Source organism: Podarcis bocagei (genome assembly GCF_964188305.1).
Source record: "Podarcis bocagei genome assembly, chromosome: 1".
NCBI classification, from domain to species: Eukaryota; Metazoa; Chordata; class Lepidosauria; order Squamata; family Lacertidae; genus Podarcis; species Podarcis bocagei.
This window is the reverse complement of record NC_138125.1, coordinates 136561651-136578472: the sequence shown is the minus strand read 5'-3', so window position 1 is coordinate 136578472 and position 16822 is coordinate 136561651. Positions and strand designations below refer to the sequence as shown.

The window sequence follows — 16822 nt, the reverse complement described above, 5'->3', positions numbered from 1 at the left end:
GGGTAGGAGATGGGTTGGAGGGTCTTTGGAACGGCTGTTGCACACCACCAAAACAATATTTTAAATCTCCTTACCTCTAAAAAAGCAGCTTTGGAAATGATTTAGTTTGCTGTGGGTTTCAAACAGATGGTCACTCTTTCCACGTTGAGAAAAGATGAAAAATGCGAATGGGTAAAATTACAGTGTTATCTTGTTCAAATGCATAGAGGTCTAAACCCTCATTGGCCTCTGGATGGAAATCATGTGACATGGGATGAAGTGCATGTGACCTATTTTCTCCCAAATCCTTTGGTTTCCTTGAAATGGGATGCAACCAACAGTGATGTTTGCGTAATTCTGATGACAATTTTTTTTCAAATAAAAAGAAGCCACTGATCCAATCCATTGCCCTCAGGCCACAAGGCTTCACAGACAGGAGTTCCCTGTGACTGGGGAGATGGATCCAGCAATTAGCCAAATATTACTCCTTCACCATTTGGAGTCCTGTTTTTGTTTAATTTTAAGTAACAGATAGAGAACAAACAATTTTGATGAATATATGGACATTCATCCCAATTGTGCAACATCAGTGTAATTCTCGTTAAATCGCATGGCTTGTCTAGTGGTGTTGTGTACCACTCAATATAGCTTAGTGTAGTGACCTAGTTATTTAACTGTTTCCACTCCGGCAAATCTATCTTGCTAATGTAAAGATGATATATGCAGATTGAAAACTGACACCATTCTAAGTATAATTTCTAAGTTACTATTTCTAGAAGTTCCTTTTTGGATGCTTCCCAAAGGATTTCAAGGCATTGAAACCAATGAACTGAGTATATTATTTCTGGTCACACTGTTGATAGGTAAGCTTCATGTATTTTCTGAACCAGGAAAAACAGTTATTATTGTTACTTACCTTGGCACTGTACAGCTTTGCTAGATTTTTGTGGGTTCTGCTGCATTTTTAATGATTTTATTGTGTTTCTTTTAAAATTGTATCCTGCTCTGCGAGTCCTGTTACTGCCCAGTTTTTGTATTGTTTCAATGTGTTGGAAATTCTTAATTCAGAAGGTATGATATAATTCTACTATTACTATTCCATAATATAAACAGTAATGTGCCCCCACTTTACTGTGTTTCTGATTGCAAGTGTAGCATGTTAGATGACAATCTGCTTTTCACCGAGAAAACCGATGCTAAAGACTATCCACTCTGTAGGTTGCTGTCATCCCCACTGCATAAAAAGGATTCCTTTATTTACTTTGTGCCAATGTACATATCTGTCCTGTTCACAGTGACCATTTTTTGTTTGTTTGCTTGTCAATGTCAGCTACCTTTTCATCTGAATTGATTCCTGGACTCATTACGCTTCATGAGCAGGAGCTGCAGCTTTGCATACAGCTATTTAACCCACTTTGAGGCTGGATAGCAGAGAGCAGCCAGCCCACTCAAGTGAGGGATCGGGGCCATTGGCCATTGCAGCTAATTCTTTGGTTTCAACATGAGCAAGATTGCCTCTCCTTGGTGATGCCACTCCACTGCAATAATATCGACAAGTTGAACCTGAGAGATCCAAGTGGCAGGAACGTACTTTGGGGCCATCCTGGAAACATGTGATCTGTGACTATGCTAAGCGCTGGGCCTCACACGTTCTTCTGAGTTCAGACATAACCAGAATGGGTGGAGCATTGTTTCAATGTGGCATCCAAGCCATTTCTGCAATGTAGAATCAGCCAAGTGCAAACAGGATTCCAAACCAAATGTTTCTGATACATGTTACAGGTGGACAGAAGGTTTCTCAGTTTCTTTTTCTCATTTCATAAAAATAAGTCTATTCGAGTGATGCAAAGCATCAGCCAGAAACTCAAGGAATGTCCAGGAACACCAAAGGACATTGTGGCACTCCCCTAATCAGGGCCATTGATGGTGTGGCATTCCAGGAGCTCCCAGAACTGATTCAGATGCGCTCTAATGTGAAAACAGCAATCAACTCAATTTTTAAGAGCAAATGTAACAAAATGGCAGAATCCAATACTATAATTGTGTAATAATGGTCTGTTCCTGCCCTGATTTTCTTCAAGCACAAGCGTCTTGGTCCCAACCATACTGTATATATACTGTGTGTGTGTGTGTGTGTGTGTGTGTGTGTGTGTGTGTGTGTGTGTGTGTACACAGTATGTTGCATCCTTTTGTTTTGTGGCAGAGTAGTAAAGAATGGAATTGTTAGATAAATGCCATTCCTTATTGAGGCAACAAAAGGATACATCAAAACATTTTGCAAGGTTGGAAACAAGAACGGGTTTTTATCTTATTCAGGCTTGAAACCTAGGATGGTAATCAGCTAACACAACCCATCACTGCCTCCTAGAAGAAATTCCAGGGGTCTCAGGGCAAGGAGAGAGAGAGATTGTTCACCTGCACAAGCAGAAATCCTTGAACTGAGACTGTTCACTTCTCACTGTGTCCCATACATTCCCCTTTCTACATCCCCCTTTCTGCAGGTCTGTTCTCCCTGCCTATGCTCAGCCACAATGCTCTTCCCACTAGTTCTATCGATAATGGTTAAGTAGTGCAGTGATGATTTTATTTGTTCAACTAGGAGCCATAACAAATATTTTCTAAAAATCAGAGTTTGACCCTTAATGTCCTGGCTGCAAGAGCCAACATACAACATACTTTTCCTTTTCCAATAGGAAAAGGTGCCCAAACTCCCATGGTGAAAAAGAAAATCAAAATATGATAACAGGACAGAGGTTAATAAGAGAGGCAAAGGTCTTCTCAGTCTGGCAGATTAATTGAAAAGAGGTCATTGTATTCAATGTGACATTCCTGAATTTCAATATGAAAACTGAATTATGTTTCTTTCTAAATGATTAAGCGCTAATTTTGTTAACAGGCTTGCTCCTGAGTATACTATGAAATATTAAAAGTAATTGCTGATGTGAGAACACATATGCTAGAGAAACAACAACTGTGCAATCAATAGAGATTTTCCATTGCCACTCTTTGCTTGGAAACAATGCGGGGTTATCAATTGTACACAGTCAGGAGCCTGAAAGAATAAACTGCAGTACTTGCCAGCTCAGAATCTGTGTTGTCCTTCATTGAAAGGCATTTGGCTAAACCAAGCTCCAAGTAATCAACTAAATAATTATATAAGATGGCAAAATCATTGTACTCTCCTCCCTCAATAGCAGGCCAGCCGGATTAGAGGATCAAAACAAGTACTCTTTAAATTAAAACCACTGTGAAATTTAAGAAGAGAATAAGGTAATGTTGGAGGGTCATTAAAATATTTACTTCAGGACACAGTTCAAACCACTGGAAAGCACATAGTGGCATTAGGCTCTGAATTACTGAACAGACCCTGTTGATACATTTCAAAAACGGACCACAACTGTCTCTGAGAAAGCTTTCCCACAATAAATTTTTGCATGTGAATGGAGCTCTCTCTGGTTAGAGTACATATAAACCTAAGTATCCCGCCAAATCAGACCAAAGGCCTAGCTGGTCCAGCATCTGGTTCACACAGTGGTGGACCACATGCCCATGGGATGTACAATTGCCCCCCCCCATACCCACTGTTAACTGCAGATCATTTATAAGCAAGTTTAAAAGTACAGGTCTCAATACTGATCCTTTGGGGGTCTACTTCCAGCACTCCATTGTCAGAACTGCCCAATTACTTCTACTCTCTGATTCCTGTTTATTGATCGATAAGAATACAATGACCGCTCTCCACATCAAATGGAGGGCGCCCTTCGCGAGCAGCACCCCCGATGCTACGTGACTCCCGGCCGAGCACTCCTGGACGGCGTCCCCAAGTTGCAAACCTTGAGGTTCCCGTCAAACCTCAGTTCAAAGAACCAATTGTGACTGGGGAGGCGTAGCCAGGGGAGCGGGTCTTAAAAGGGGGTCTTAAAAGGGGGTGGAGCCTACATGGGAGTTCTCAGTCGGCTCCAGAGCTTCGCCCGCCCTACCCTCCTTTCCTTTAGGCCTTTTATTGCAGGTTAACTTCTTCTTTACAGGTATGCGGGCGCTGCTATGGTCTTACGATGGGACCAGGAAGGAATTTCCCTGCATTGGCAGGTTTCGCCTTCCCTGTAGCAAAACGTCACAACTTTGGCAGTTTCAAGCCTTGGGCGGAATCCTTTGGTCTGTCTTCCCTAAATGGGGGGGGGGGCGTAAAGCGGTGACACACGCCCCGCCCTGTAGTGGCGATCCCAGGGTTGCCCGTTAAAGGGGCTATGTTTAGGGGAGTCACTGGCCATACACTAAAAGGTTGTCAGTATACTCCCCTGTGTTGCGGTGAAATGGGGGGGGGGGCTGCTCTCTGCTCAAACATACGTCTTCCAGAGCCAGCCCAATGCCCAGACAGAGTAGTTAACCCTGATGTGTCCCAGATCCCCAGCTGGGGACTGGGAGGGATAAGCACCCAATGCCTAAGCCAAGGTTTTCCTACGTCTGAAAGTTTAATAAAGTTGTGGCCAATTTTAATCCCGTAACACATTGTCACAAGTCATTATTCCACCCGGGTGTCGTCTGGGGTCGGGTGTGGGGGCGAATCTCTGCCTGGGCACGCAATTCGTTTTATCTCGTAATCTTACTCAGGAATCTTTGGTGAAGGACTTTATTATATCCCATTCATATGCTTATTGACACTAGTAACTACAAGGAGCAGATTAATGATTTCAGTTGTCTCTACACAAATGCACAGAGCATGGGAAACAAGAAAGACAAATTGGAGCTTTTAATACAGGGTGGCAAATATGACCTGGTAGGCATTACTGAAATCTGGTGGGATAAGAATCATGACTGGAATGTAGGAATTGAGGGGTATAACTTGCTCAAAAGGAATAAACCAAACAGGAAGAGATCAGGAGGAGTATTATATGTAAAGGATATGTACACTTGTGAAGAATCCATGACCTGGAGCATTGAAAGCAGTATATGGGTAAAAACTGTTGGAGAGAGAAACAACAGTGACCTTACTGTGAGTGTCTGCTATAGACCTCCAAGCCAGACTGAAGACTCGGATGATGCCTTCCTAGAGCAGATTACCAAACATTCAAAAAAGAGAGATATAGTACTCACAGCAGACTTCAACTTCCCTGTTATCTGGTGGAACTCAAACGCTGTAAAAAAAAAAAAAGTAAGGTCCTTAAAGGTGAAATGTTGAAGGCCCAAAAGCAGACAGTTTCAAGAAGAAAGAAAGGTGGGGTGCATGTAACAGTCTACCTGTGAGCACTTATAAAATGATGCTGTGATTACTAAGACCCAGCATGGGTTTCTCAAAAATAAGTGATGCCAGACAAATCTCATTTCTTTTTTTGATGGAGTTACAAGCTTGGTGGATCAGGGGAATGGTGTGAACATAGTGTATCTTGATTTCAGTAAAATTTAACAAAGTCCCCCATGATATTCTTGTGAGGAAGCTGGTGAAATGGGGGTTGGATGAGGTACCGTATTTTTCGCTCTATAAGACGCACCAGACCACAAGATGCACCTAGTTTTTGGAGGAGGAAAACAAGAAAAAAAATATTCTGAATCTCAGAAGCCAGAACAGCAAGACGGATTGCTGCGCAGTGAAAGCAGCAATCTCTCTTGCCGTTCTGGCTTCTGGGATAGCTGCGCAGCCTGCATTCGCTCCATAAGACGCACACACATTTCCCCTTACTTTTTAGGAGGGAAAAAGTGAGTCTTATAGAGCAAAAAATACGGTAACTGTTAGGCGGGTTTGACTGACTGAACCCAAAGCGTATTCATTAATAGTTTCTCATCATACTGGGGGAAAGTGATAAGTGGGGTGCTGCAGGGTTTCGTCCTGGGCCCGTTGTTGTTCAACATCTTTATAAATGAAGCAATTGAGGGGATGCTCATCAAATTTTCAGATGACACCAAACTGGTAGGGGTAGCTCATGCTGCAGAAGACAGAATTGGGATTCAAAATTACCTTAACAGATTGGAGAACCGGGCACAAGCTAACAAAATAAACTCCAGGAGGGACAAGTGTAAAGTACTGCAGCTGTACAAATATAAGATGGGGAACACCTGGCTTACCAGTAGTACATGTGAAAAGGATCTAGGGGACAACAAGCTTAGCACAAGTCAACAGTGTGATGCAGCAGCAAAAAAGGCTAATGCTATTCTCAGCTGCATCAACAGAAGTATGTGTCCAGATCAAGGGAAGTAATAGTACCACTCTATTCTGCCTTGGTCAGACCGCACCTGGAGTCCTGTGTCCAGTTCTGGGCACCACAATTTAAGAAGGATGTTGACAAGCTGGAACATGTGCAGAGGAGGGCTACCAAGATGATCAAGGGTCTGGAAACCAAGCTTGATTAGGAATGGTTGAAGGAGCTGGGTATGTTTAGCCTGGAAAAGAGGAGACTCAGAGGAGATATGAGAGCCACCTTCAGATATCTCAAGGGCTGCTCCATGGAAGGTGGAGCCAGCTTGTTTCCTCCTGCTCTGGAGGGTAGGACCTGAACCAATGGCTTCAAGTACAGTGGTACCTCGGGTTAAGTACTTAATTCATTCCGGAGGTCCGTTTTAACCTGAAACTGCTCTTAACCTGAAGCACCACTTTAGCTCTTGCTGCCGCCGTACCGCCAGAGCACAATTTCTGTTCTCATCCTGAAGCAAAGTTATTAACCTGAAGCACTATTTCTGGGTTAGCGGAGTCTGTAACCCGAAGCGTATGTAACCCGGGGTACCACTGTAACAAGAAAGGAAATTCCAACTAAACAACAGGAAAAACCTTCTGTCAGTAAGAGCTGTTTAACAGTGGAACAAACTCCCATAGAAGATATTAGACTTTGGAGCTTTTAAACAGAGGTCGGATAGCCATCTGTCTTGGATGTTTTAGTTGAGATCCCTGCATTTCAGGGGTTGGACTAGATGACCCTTGGGGTCCCTCCCAACTCTTTGAGTCTATGATTCCATGATTTTAAGTTTAAAGACAGAACTGGGGATGAGAGATACGTCTCCAATCCATGTCTGTCATTTTGTGGCCTTTCAGCATTTTTTTAAAAAAATAATTATTATTTTTATTTCATTTGATTAGTCTCCTGGCCACTGGGTGCTCCCTTGCTGTCCTGCAAAAGTGTTGAGATAGACCTGCAAAATCATAGCAAAGTGCCAAGCACCAACAATACGAGTCCTCCCTCCTGCGGCAAAAACCCATCATTTTCTTCTTCTTGGGAGGATGCGTTCTTGCACTCCCTTCCTCTCCTGCAGTAAAACACTGAGGATCTTTTAAAAATCAAGTAGGCAAAAGGCTGTCTTCTCCTCCCACCGCGTATAATACATACAAGGCGGTGAAATGCCGTGTTCCTGGAGCTGGGTTGCGGCTTGCAATTTTACAACCATGAGAATAAAACGCAGGACTTCTTGGACGTCAGGAAGGGTTCATACTGTGATGCTGGAATGCTTTCAGTTTATCAGGGCCTTCTGAATGAAAAGCATGCAGCGTCCTGTATATGTAATCAATAGCAATAGGCTTGCCTTTTGGAATGCATATTCAAAACATCATATGGCACATGGTTCATGACATTTTATTGCCACGCAGGCTGAGGCAGGATGAATCTCACTAGCCACAGAAAACGTCAGAGATGTCCTCCTCCACATGAATTTCCTCTTTGCCCCCAGCAAGGTTGACGCGTGTTCCACATTGGGAGGGATATTGTTTTCTGACTAATTATTTCAGAAGGGCGTGAAGAGGAAGCAGCAAACAATGGGGAGAATGAGAACAAATGTCCGGGATCTCTGTTTCCCTAGGCCACAATACCACAGAAACAAATCTAATTCCTAAATCAATACAATTAACTATTGGCTCACCTTCAAGTTCATATTAAGCAGAAGGGTCAAATTAAGACATTAACTGGTTATCAATGGATTGCTTATATCCCCCTCCTCTCTGGACAATTAACCAGGGTTCAAAGCACAAGCACTCCACTGTTTCCATTAGGGGGCGTTATTGAGCTCACTTAAAAAAATGCCTCACCCTGAACACCTCCCTTGTTCTCTTAGAATGGCAATGGCACCCACCTAAGAGGTGCAGGAACTGAGTTCCAGCAAGTTCTGGCTGGAAAAAAGCCCCAATTATGCCTCATGCACCACATCTAGAAATACCTTGAGCAACTGGGGAGCACTGTAATGGCCGCTTACCCAGTCTCCAAGTGGACAGCAGTTGTAGCTCGTCACATCAGGCCCTCAACTCCACAGAGGTCTCTCCAAAAGTATTCTCCATTGTGCAGCCAGCGGCTGGGGAATTCCCCCGGTCGGCCACAAAGGAGAGCAGGAATCAGCCAATCGTCGGCCAATCGGTGTTAAAGAAGGTCAGAACTTTCTTTATGTATGCTACAACAGCAGCAAGAATACTTATTGCAAAGTATTGGAAGACACAAGAACTACCCACCCTGGAAGAATGGCAGGTGAAGGTGATGGATTACATGGAATTGGCTGAAATGACTGGCAGAATGCGAGACCAGGGAGAAGAGTCGGTGGAAGAAGATTGGAGGAAATTTAAAGACTATTTACAGAAATATTGCAAAATTAATGAATGTTAGAATGATGTTGGATTGAACTTAAGTGGTTTCTAGCTGTAATGGTATAAAAGAATATGAAAAAATTGGATTTTTAACAGGTAAAAAATTAATGTTATAATATATTAAGATTAAAGATCAGGATAAAATAAGGAGGGAAAGGAATTGCTGAACTAATAAATTGAACTGGAATACAAAAAAGGGAGGTATGAGGAGGTCCGGGAAATAAGCAAATGAAAGATAGGTGACAAAAAGATGGAATTGTTTTTAACTGTTTTTTATTTTTCATTTTTCATTATGTAATATTGTGAAAACTTTAATAAATATTTATTTTAAAAAAAGTTTTGAATCAGCCAATCAGTGACCAGAGGGCCCAGCTATATAGGCCGGGCGCACCTGAATTTGGGGTTGCAGTCAGCAGAAGAACAATTCTCTTCATGCTGTGGTTATTTTGCATGCTAACCTTTTCTTCCCTGCACTGCATAACAGACCTTGTGATAGTTCATTAATGGTTGCTGTATTCAGAGCCAGGAATGAATTTACCTGCAAACAGATTGGCCCCATTTGGAGGTTTGTCTTCCTCATAAGCAACAGTCAGCCGTGGAGCAGATGCCCGCGCTGTCCAGGGCGGAGCAAGCCGCTTACGAAGGCGGAGCGAGCTGCTGATGGCAGACATTTGGCGCACCGCCCGCCCGCGACTCCCAAGCCTCCCCCAAGCTGCCAAAATGAAGGGGGAAGGGGGGATGCCGCCGGCAAAGTGGCGCAGCTCCCCACTTCCCCTAACAGCTCGGGGTTAGCTTGGGAGTCATGTGGGGGCCAGTGCTCCAAATCCCCTCCAGGGATGACACCCGAGGCGGATCGCCCCACCGCACCCCCTTCCTCTGCCACTGGCAACAAGTTTGGGCAGATAAGAAATTCCATTGGGTGGAATCCTTAGTCTAATACCGGGTCGGAGTACAGTGGTGCCTCGCAAGACGAAATTAATCCGTTCCGCGAGTCTCTTCATCTAGCGGTTTTTTCGTCTTGCGAAGCAACCCTATTAGTGGCTTAGCGGATTAGCGCTATTAGCGGTTTAGCGGCTATTAAAGGCTTAGCGGCTTAGCGGCTAAAAGGCTATTAGTGGCTTAGCGGCTTAGAAAAAGGGGGAGAAAGCGGGAAAAAATCGGAACACTCGCAAGACGTTTTCGTCTTGTGAAGCAAGTCCATAGGGAAATTCGTCTTGTGAAGCAGGTCAAAAACAGAAAACCCTTTCATCTAGCGGGTTTTCCGTCTTGCGAGGCATTCGTCTTGCGGGGCACCACTGTAAACTGGTGCATTGCCCCTATCCTGAGCAGGTGCGATTGCAGGGTACCCTGTTAGAGGGCTCTTGTGGGGAGTCTCTGTCCAGAAGCCAAGCGGGGGAGGGGGCAGATGGGAGAGCCAGTGTGGTGTAGTGGTTAAGAGCGGTAGACTCGTAATCTGGGGAACCGGGTTCGCGTCTCCGCTCCTCCACATGCAGCTGCTGGGTGACCTTGGGCCAGTCACACTTCTGTGAAGTCTCTCAGCCTCACTCACTCTGTGTTTGTTGTGGGGAAGGAAGGGAAAGGAGAATGTTAGCTGCTTTGAGACTCCTTAAAGGGAGTGAAAGGCGGGATATCAAATCCAAACTCTTCTTCTTCTTCTTCTGTAGCCTCAGGGGACTACATGGAACTGCGTCTTGAGGAGGCCTCCTAATCGCAGGCCCTCCATCTGGAGGCTGAACCCAGTGCCTGAGACAAAGCTTGCCTACAACTGCAGTCAATAAAAGGTATGGCCAGTTTTAAATCCCAGAGTGCTGTCTTGTGCAGTGTGTCGCACCTATCATTGTCTAGGCCTCTGTTCCCTGGGGTAGGAGTGGGGCGTCACTGCAAGTGGGTCTGCAATATTATAATTGCTGAGAAATAATGCTGTATCTGATTATGCTAGAACCGGATGCAAAAGGAATACAAGAATATTCCACGCCGTGAAAGGCTATAGAACCTTTAAATTTAGAACATTTTGTTTGGGTCATCTTTTCAGATATTTGCTACTATGTGAAACCCTGCACTGGTAGATTGTTGCAGACCTGCTTCAAACGATAATACCAAGGTGGGAGAATCAGAAGTCAGTTGATATATATATATATATATTCATTTTTCTTTTTCATTCATTACACATCCATCGCACAGTGGAATTCATCTAAAATACAATCTGAAAGAAAGTCAGGTGTGCAGTGCGTGCTGGGCTGAAAACATCACTGTGTCTTTTTGCAGTTTGCCTAGTTTCACGGATGAAAGGAACAAAGCGTTACTATATGTGAGTTATTGGCCAAACTAAACAATCTGGTCTTGCTAGTCAATAAAAGAAAAGATGAGATCAGACCATTTGGGGGCAAATCCTGCGATACTCTTTCTACATCACTACACTGCTGCTATTAATATTTTGTCAGAAATATGTATGGACAGAAAATATATGAACAGAAAATCTAATATTAAAAAACCAGCAGCATTCAGAAAAGCTTTGCTGTAAGAGAAACTTTCCATGTCCCTGGCCACTTTGCTCCTAACTTTGAGGAAGAAGAAAAATAACTCTAAAATTGCTGAACTAGAATTTATTAGCAAATTTGATTTCATTCAGGTTGGACTTCACTGAGTCCACTGATTTCTTTCATACTGGAGATATTAAACTAACACAGCTCATTGTTTATCTCTCTCATGTAGATAATGCAAACGCCGCCTCCTGCCAAAATCAGAAAGTAGGCTTTATGAACAGTCTGTCACTTTATATACATTAAATCTCTGGGAGCAAGTTGTGATCCCCGCCCTCTTGAACTACTTTAAATCTACACTCAGATACAAGATCTCTCTGATTTTGTTGGTTGTACAAAATAAAACCCTGCAGGAACCACATCCATATCTATTTATTTATCTCACTGAATGTAAAAGTGCAGCATTTGCCTGTATTCTGTGAATTCCCCACTGACTGTATCTTGCATATGGGACATTTCCTTGTCTTTCCTGGTATGGCACACTTATTTGGCTGCTGCTCCTGGCCTGCCTGGATACTTGAATTAGAGCTTTAGGAGACTGATGTATGGAAGAAGCTACCTTGGGGCAAGGGCTGGACTTAATGGCCCTCCAACCCCTCCAGCCCCCTTATTCAATGAAAGACGGGAAGACATTTGTCATTGATACTTTGCTGCATAAAAACCTCATCTTTTGGAGAAATTAACTAGGTCGGAGATACTGTGGTTCAAGCAGGAGAGCATTGTGGATCTGGCTCCATATATGTGGTTGTCAGTTATTTGGATAATAGGTTGCCTTGAGCTAACTCAGCTTCAGTCCCTGGCAAAATGAAGATACTCTGCACTTCACGAGACAAGGAGAGAAAATGTCAAGGATTAAGATTATCTTATCTTCTTATAGAGATAAACTGGGAAATTTAGGAGAAGTGCTGATTGCCATAGGATAAGATGCTACAGAATTATTTTCAGAATTCTGAAAGAAAGGAGGAGGGATGCTGCCACCTAACAAAACACAGCGGATGAGCATTTCAAACCTTGGCACTCCCGCCAAGGCAGAATTTGATGGAGGCATTGGCTGAGTCTAATTACTGGAAATTAATTTCTTTGGAGGTCTTTAAGCAGAGGCTTGACAACCATATGTCAGGAGTGCTCTGATGGTGTTTCCTGCTTGGCAGGGGGTTGGACTCGATGGCCCTTGTGGTCTCTTCCAACTCTATGATTCTATGAAAACCCTTTTTACGATGGTTGTCTTGGGACTGGCATGTTATGTACAAAGAGTAAAAAAAAGATAGTCATCTTTCATTGTGATATGGACCTTCTGCTCTGGAGGAACCAATAGTGACAGCATGTTATTCTGTACTAGTTTTGTAATTTGATTGTTAACACAAATCTCTCTGTATGCATCTTTGACAGTACTGTCCACGCCGCATTATACAGTTGGTACCCAAACTGAGACAGTCTATATCTGTGGCACACAATGTATGTCTTACGTGAACAGAACCTTTGTGTATAGCTAATGGGAATTAGCTGCATAAGTGATTCCAGATACTTGGAAATTCCCTCTGAATTTGATCCAAGTTCCACTTCAAAAACAATAGATCAACAGTGAAATTGCGTGTCCTGAGCTGGCAGGACACCAAGGAAAGGGAGAAGGATGCTGGTGAGGGGTGTAGCTGTGATTGGTACATATCAGGATAAGCTGAAGAGAGGGAAGGGGAGGTTGGGGACTTAAGAGGTACTCACGGGACATGAGAGGCTGCTGCAGGGGCCAGGGGAGCCTGGGGAGGGGGACACATCACTAGAACCAGAGGTGCCCCCGTCTCCAGGGACACGGCAATCTCTGAGGAGCTGGGAACAGCAATAAGTGCATCCAGGAGACTGAGGCAGGCAAGGAAACCCAGCCCAGCGGAGGACCTTGAGGTCCACAAGTAAGAACACTTTGGAGGTCCCAAGCCTCAAGGAGGTTAGATTGGTTTCAACTAGGGCCAGGGCCTTTTCAGCACTGGCCCCAATGTGGTGGAACGCTCTGTCACAAGAGACCAGGGCCCTGTGGGACTTGACATCTTTCTGCAGGGCCTGCAAGACAGAGCTGTTCTGCCTGGCCTTTGGATTGGACTCGGTCTTATGTTTCCCTCCTCTTATGGTCTTGATTTATCAGCTAATTTAAAATGAGGCTGCATTTTAAATTGCATTTTAACCTGTATTTTAAATTGGGGTCCCCCGCTTTTCCCCCTATTATGTTTTTACTGTGATTTTAGCCGCCCTGAGCCTGGCTCTGGCCAGGGAGGGCGGGGTATAAATAAAATTTATTATTATTATTAGGGAATCAGGTGGAGATCACAGGGCTCATTAGCTCTGGGATGAGGTTTGTGGCCACTTAGCTGGATGAGGCAGGTGAGGGTCATAGCTGCACGGCTGGCACAAACTCAGATACATCAAATAAGATTAGGCAGAAGAAAAAGAGACACAAGGCACTGTGTCTGCTCAACTTTCTCCGCTGCTGGAGCACAACTTGGCTGCTTTGGGGACCTCACTGGACTGTGACTTTGGGGCTGACCCCAGGTGTTCCAATCCTGGATCTTCTGCAGAGGGCAGAACCTGACTCTGCAGATTGACTTTGGACATTGCTCATTGTATTGGACCCGGACCAATATTTGACCCTTTGGACGGTCTGCCTCCTCTCTAGTGCTGCTCTTGGGGCTGTGAGCACCATCAGGATTTACCTCTGGGTATGCCGGGGTTCAGGACAGTGAGTGGTGCTGCGGGCTTGCTGATCATAAGCTCAGTGGTTCGAATCCCCGTGACAGTGTGTGCTCCCGTTGCTCGGTCCCTGCTCCTGCCAACCTAGCAGTTTGAAAGCACATCAAAGTGCAAGTAGATAAATAGGTACCACTCCGGCGGGAAGGTAAACGGTGTTTCCATGCACTGCTCTGGTTCACCAGAAGCGGCTTAGTCATGCTGGCCACATGACCTGGAAGCTGTATGCCGGCTCCCTTGGCCAGTAAAGTGAGATGAGTGCCGCAACCCCAGAGTCGGCCACGACTGGACCTAACAGTCAGGGGTCCCTTTACATTTACCTATGCTGGGGTAAATGTGAGGTTGTTCAGCTTTCAGTTTTGCACATCAAGTTATGAACAATACAAACGTATTTATCATTCCTGCAACCAATTTTGATGTTTGACAGTGTGTCTGTGTTGTGGTCTCTGCTCTAATTCTGTATTCTTTAGTCTCAGCTTGGCTGTGAAACACTATTTATGCATCAAGAAGATACTGGCCAGCAATTGAAATTCTATGTGCAATGAGGCTTTGAACTTTTGTTTCTTAAGCCCCACTGCTGTGCCTTGTGGCCAGTGAAAGCAAGGGCGGGCTGGTGTTGAAGGAAAAGGACTCAAAATCCCACTGGGCTTGCATCAGCCCTTGGGTGTTCCTAAAGGAACTCTTTGGATCCTTGTCACTGAATCGCCAAATACAAATAGTCCAATTTTGCCATAGTCTTTTAGCTCACTAGAAGGGGTGACATTGGAAGAGGCAGCACGCCGAGCTCTCTGTGTGACTTCCTATACCACAAAAGGAGGGCAAACAATCCTTTTCTGACCTGTGTTCCCATCCCTCTCCTTGCTGTGTATTTCACACAGACAGAGGCAATGATTTTAATGTCCCAGTGAACAAGCCATCAGAACACATCAGCCTCAAAGACCAGACTTCAATAATGTCACATCCCCTCCTAGGCACAGCTGAGGCAAGAAAAACCAATTCAACTGCTGTGCGCTCATGCCATGAATGCATATTATTTGTTGTTTCCTTTTTTTTTTTAAAAAAAGCATTCTTGGAGAACTAAGTAAATCTCTATACACAGCAAGCGAAAAACAAAAACAAAATACCCCTTTTATGTAGACATACCTACGGGAAGGCACAAAGAAAGGGTGCTCTCATTCTGAAAAGCAAAGAAGACATAATAGGAAATGAGGGAGCTGAAGTCATCACAGTCTCTGCAGAAATGAGCTGAGAAAAGCTCTGTGCCCACATGAGCAGATCTGACATCCCCCCTGGCAGGGAACCTAATAAATGGAGACACTGTCCACTTGGCAAAATGAGCTCAAGTTAAAAGACTTCCAAGCTGACAACTTTGGGTATCTAATAGTATGTTTGTTAAATTAATTATTTTTTATGCTGATGATTATTCCTGCCTCAGTTCTCCCTCTAGATCGTTCCACATGGAAATTAAGAAGATTGCTGGTTCACAATCATCCCGAGGACCAAACTAGATGTGACCCAGGAGACCCAGCAGAGGGGTCTCAGTTGTTGTTTTTTTGAGAAAAAAACTGTAGCAGAAACGTGATTTGAATCAGGACCATGAAGCAGGGGAAGGAGTGTTTAACTCATTCTCATTTTCCTTGTTGAATTCACCCCAGGTTGCGATTTACCTAATGATGAAATTCTGAATCTGTAAGATTTATTTGATGAGGCAAATAATAGCTTTGGGGTTCAGTAAGTTTAATGGGGGAAATGGCATTTAGTGTGGCAGCACCTGCCCCTTGGAACTCCCTGCCTATTGAGATCAAGCAGGCAGCTACACAGTACTGTTTCTGGTGTCTGCCCCAAACACTCCTGTTTAGAGAAGTCTACCCAGAAGCTTGGGGATGTGGGTGGTGCTGTGGTCTAAACGACAGAGCCTAGGGCTTGCCGATCAGAAGGTTGGCGGTTCGAATCCCCTCGATGGGGTGAGCTCCCATTGCTCGGTCCCTGCTCCTGCCAACCTAGCAGTTCGAAAGCACATCAAAGTGCAAGTAGGTAAATAGGCAAATGGCGTTTCCGTGCACTGCTCTGGTTCACCAGAAGCGGCTTAGTCATGCTGGCCACATGACCCGGAAGCTGTACGCCGGCTCCCTCGGCCAATAAAGTGAGATGAGTGCTGCAACCCCAGAGTCATTCACGACTGGACCTAACGGTCAGGGGTCCCTTTACCTTTACCCAGATGCTTAGAAAGTTGAAATAACTTTAATCTGTTTTAGTATTGTAACTTTGGTATGCTTTAAATTAGGTTTGGGTTGTGATTTTTTCTTGATTTTACAGCTTTAGCTTTGTAAACTGCTATGAGGTTTTAGAATCAAGCGTTTTTATGAAATAAAATAAATAATATGCCATTTCCATGAAACAGATTCACTGGAAAAACACCCAAATATATAAATGAACAAGTTTGTTATCTAACTTGCTGGTCTAAGCTTCACTTATATGTAGGGCTACATCTTCCAAAAATCACTCTGAGGGCTCATCCAGGTTTCCTTTCATCCAGGTTTTCCTTTCACAGGTTCAGGCTTTGCAGCTCCATGTCTGAGTGTGGGTTGGTTTTTGCTTGGTTTGGTTTTTGCCCTGGTGCTTTCCTGCAAAAACCCTTTCTTCATTGCTGAAAACCTGGACTGCCATGTGCCCCATTTCAGCATCAAAGAGCAGGTTTTCCTGGGGAAAGCAGCGAGGCAAAAAAAGAGAAAACAGTGCTTGGACAGGGACTGGAATTTCGCATGGAGCCCATGCCTAGAAAGCTGTGCCTCTGACAACCCACTGATGGGCAAGGCTGCACCTACTGATTTTCTGTGCCTGTTAAAGATACAGGAGATCATTTATTGAGAGAGAGAGAGAGAGAGAGAGAGAGAGAGAGAGAGAGAGAGAATCTCCCCCTTGCAGCTTGTTTTTTTTAATGATATTTATTGAAAAAAAGCTTTTTTTAAAATTACAAAGAAAAAAGACAAAAACAGAAAACAGAAAAAGAAAAGATAAA

General features: G+C 44.1%; 1 protein-coding gene across 25 annotated transcripts in view; it reads right to left on the bottom strand.

The window, feature by feature from the left end:
• Nucleotides 1–9121, bottom strand: part of PCBP3 (poly(rC) binding protein 3) — a gene marked incomplete at both ends in the record, with an annotated part of 74795 nt that extends 65674 nt beyond the window's left edge. For 21 of the 25 annotated variants that reach the window (XM_081182258.1, XM_081182281.1, XM_081182265.1 and 18 more), the window contains one exon: nucleotides 75–214. Of the gene's footprint in view, nucleotides 1–74; nucleotides 215–5073; nucleotides 5115–7818; nucleotides 7898–8148; nucleotides 8231–9068 lie in introns of those variants that run through there. The other 4 variants (XM_081182285.1, XM_081182269.1, XM_081182280.1 and 1 more) reach the window with 4 other exon arrangements.
• Between the last annotated feature and the right edge of the window lie 7701 nt (nucleotides 9122–16822).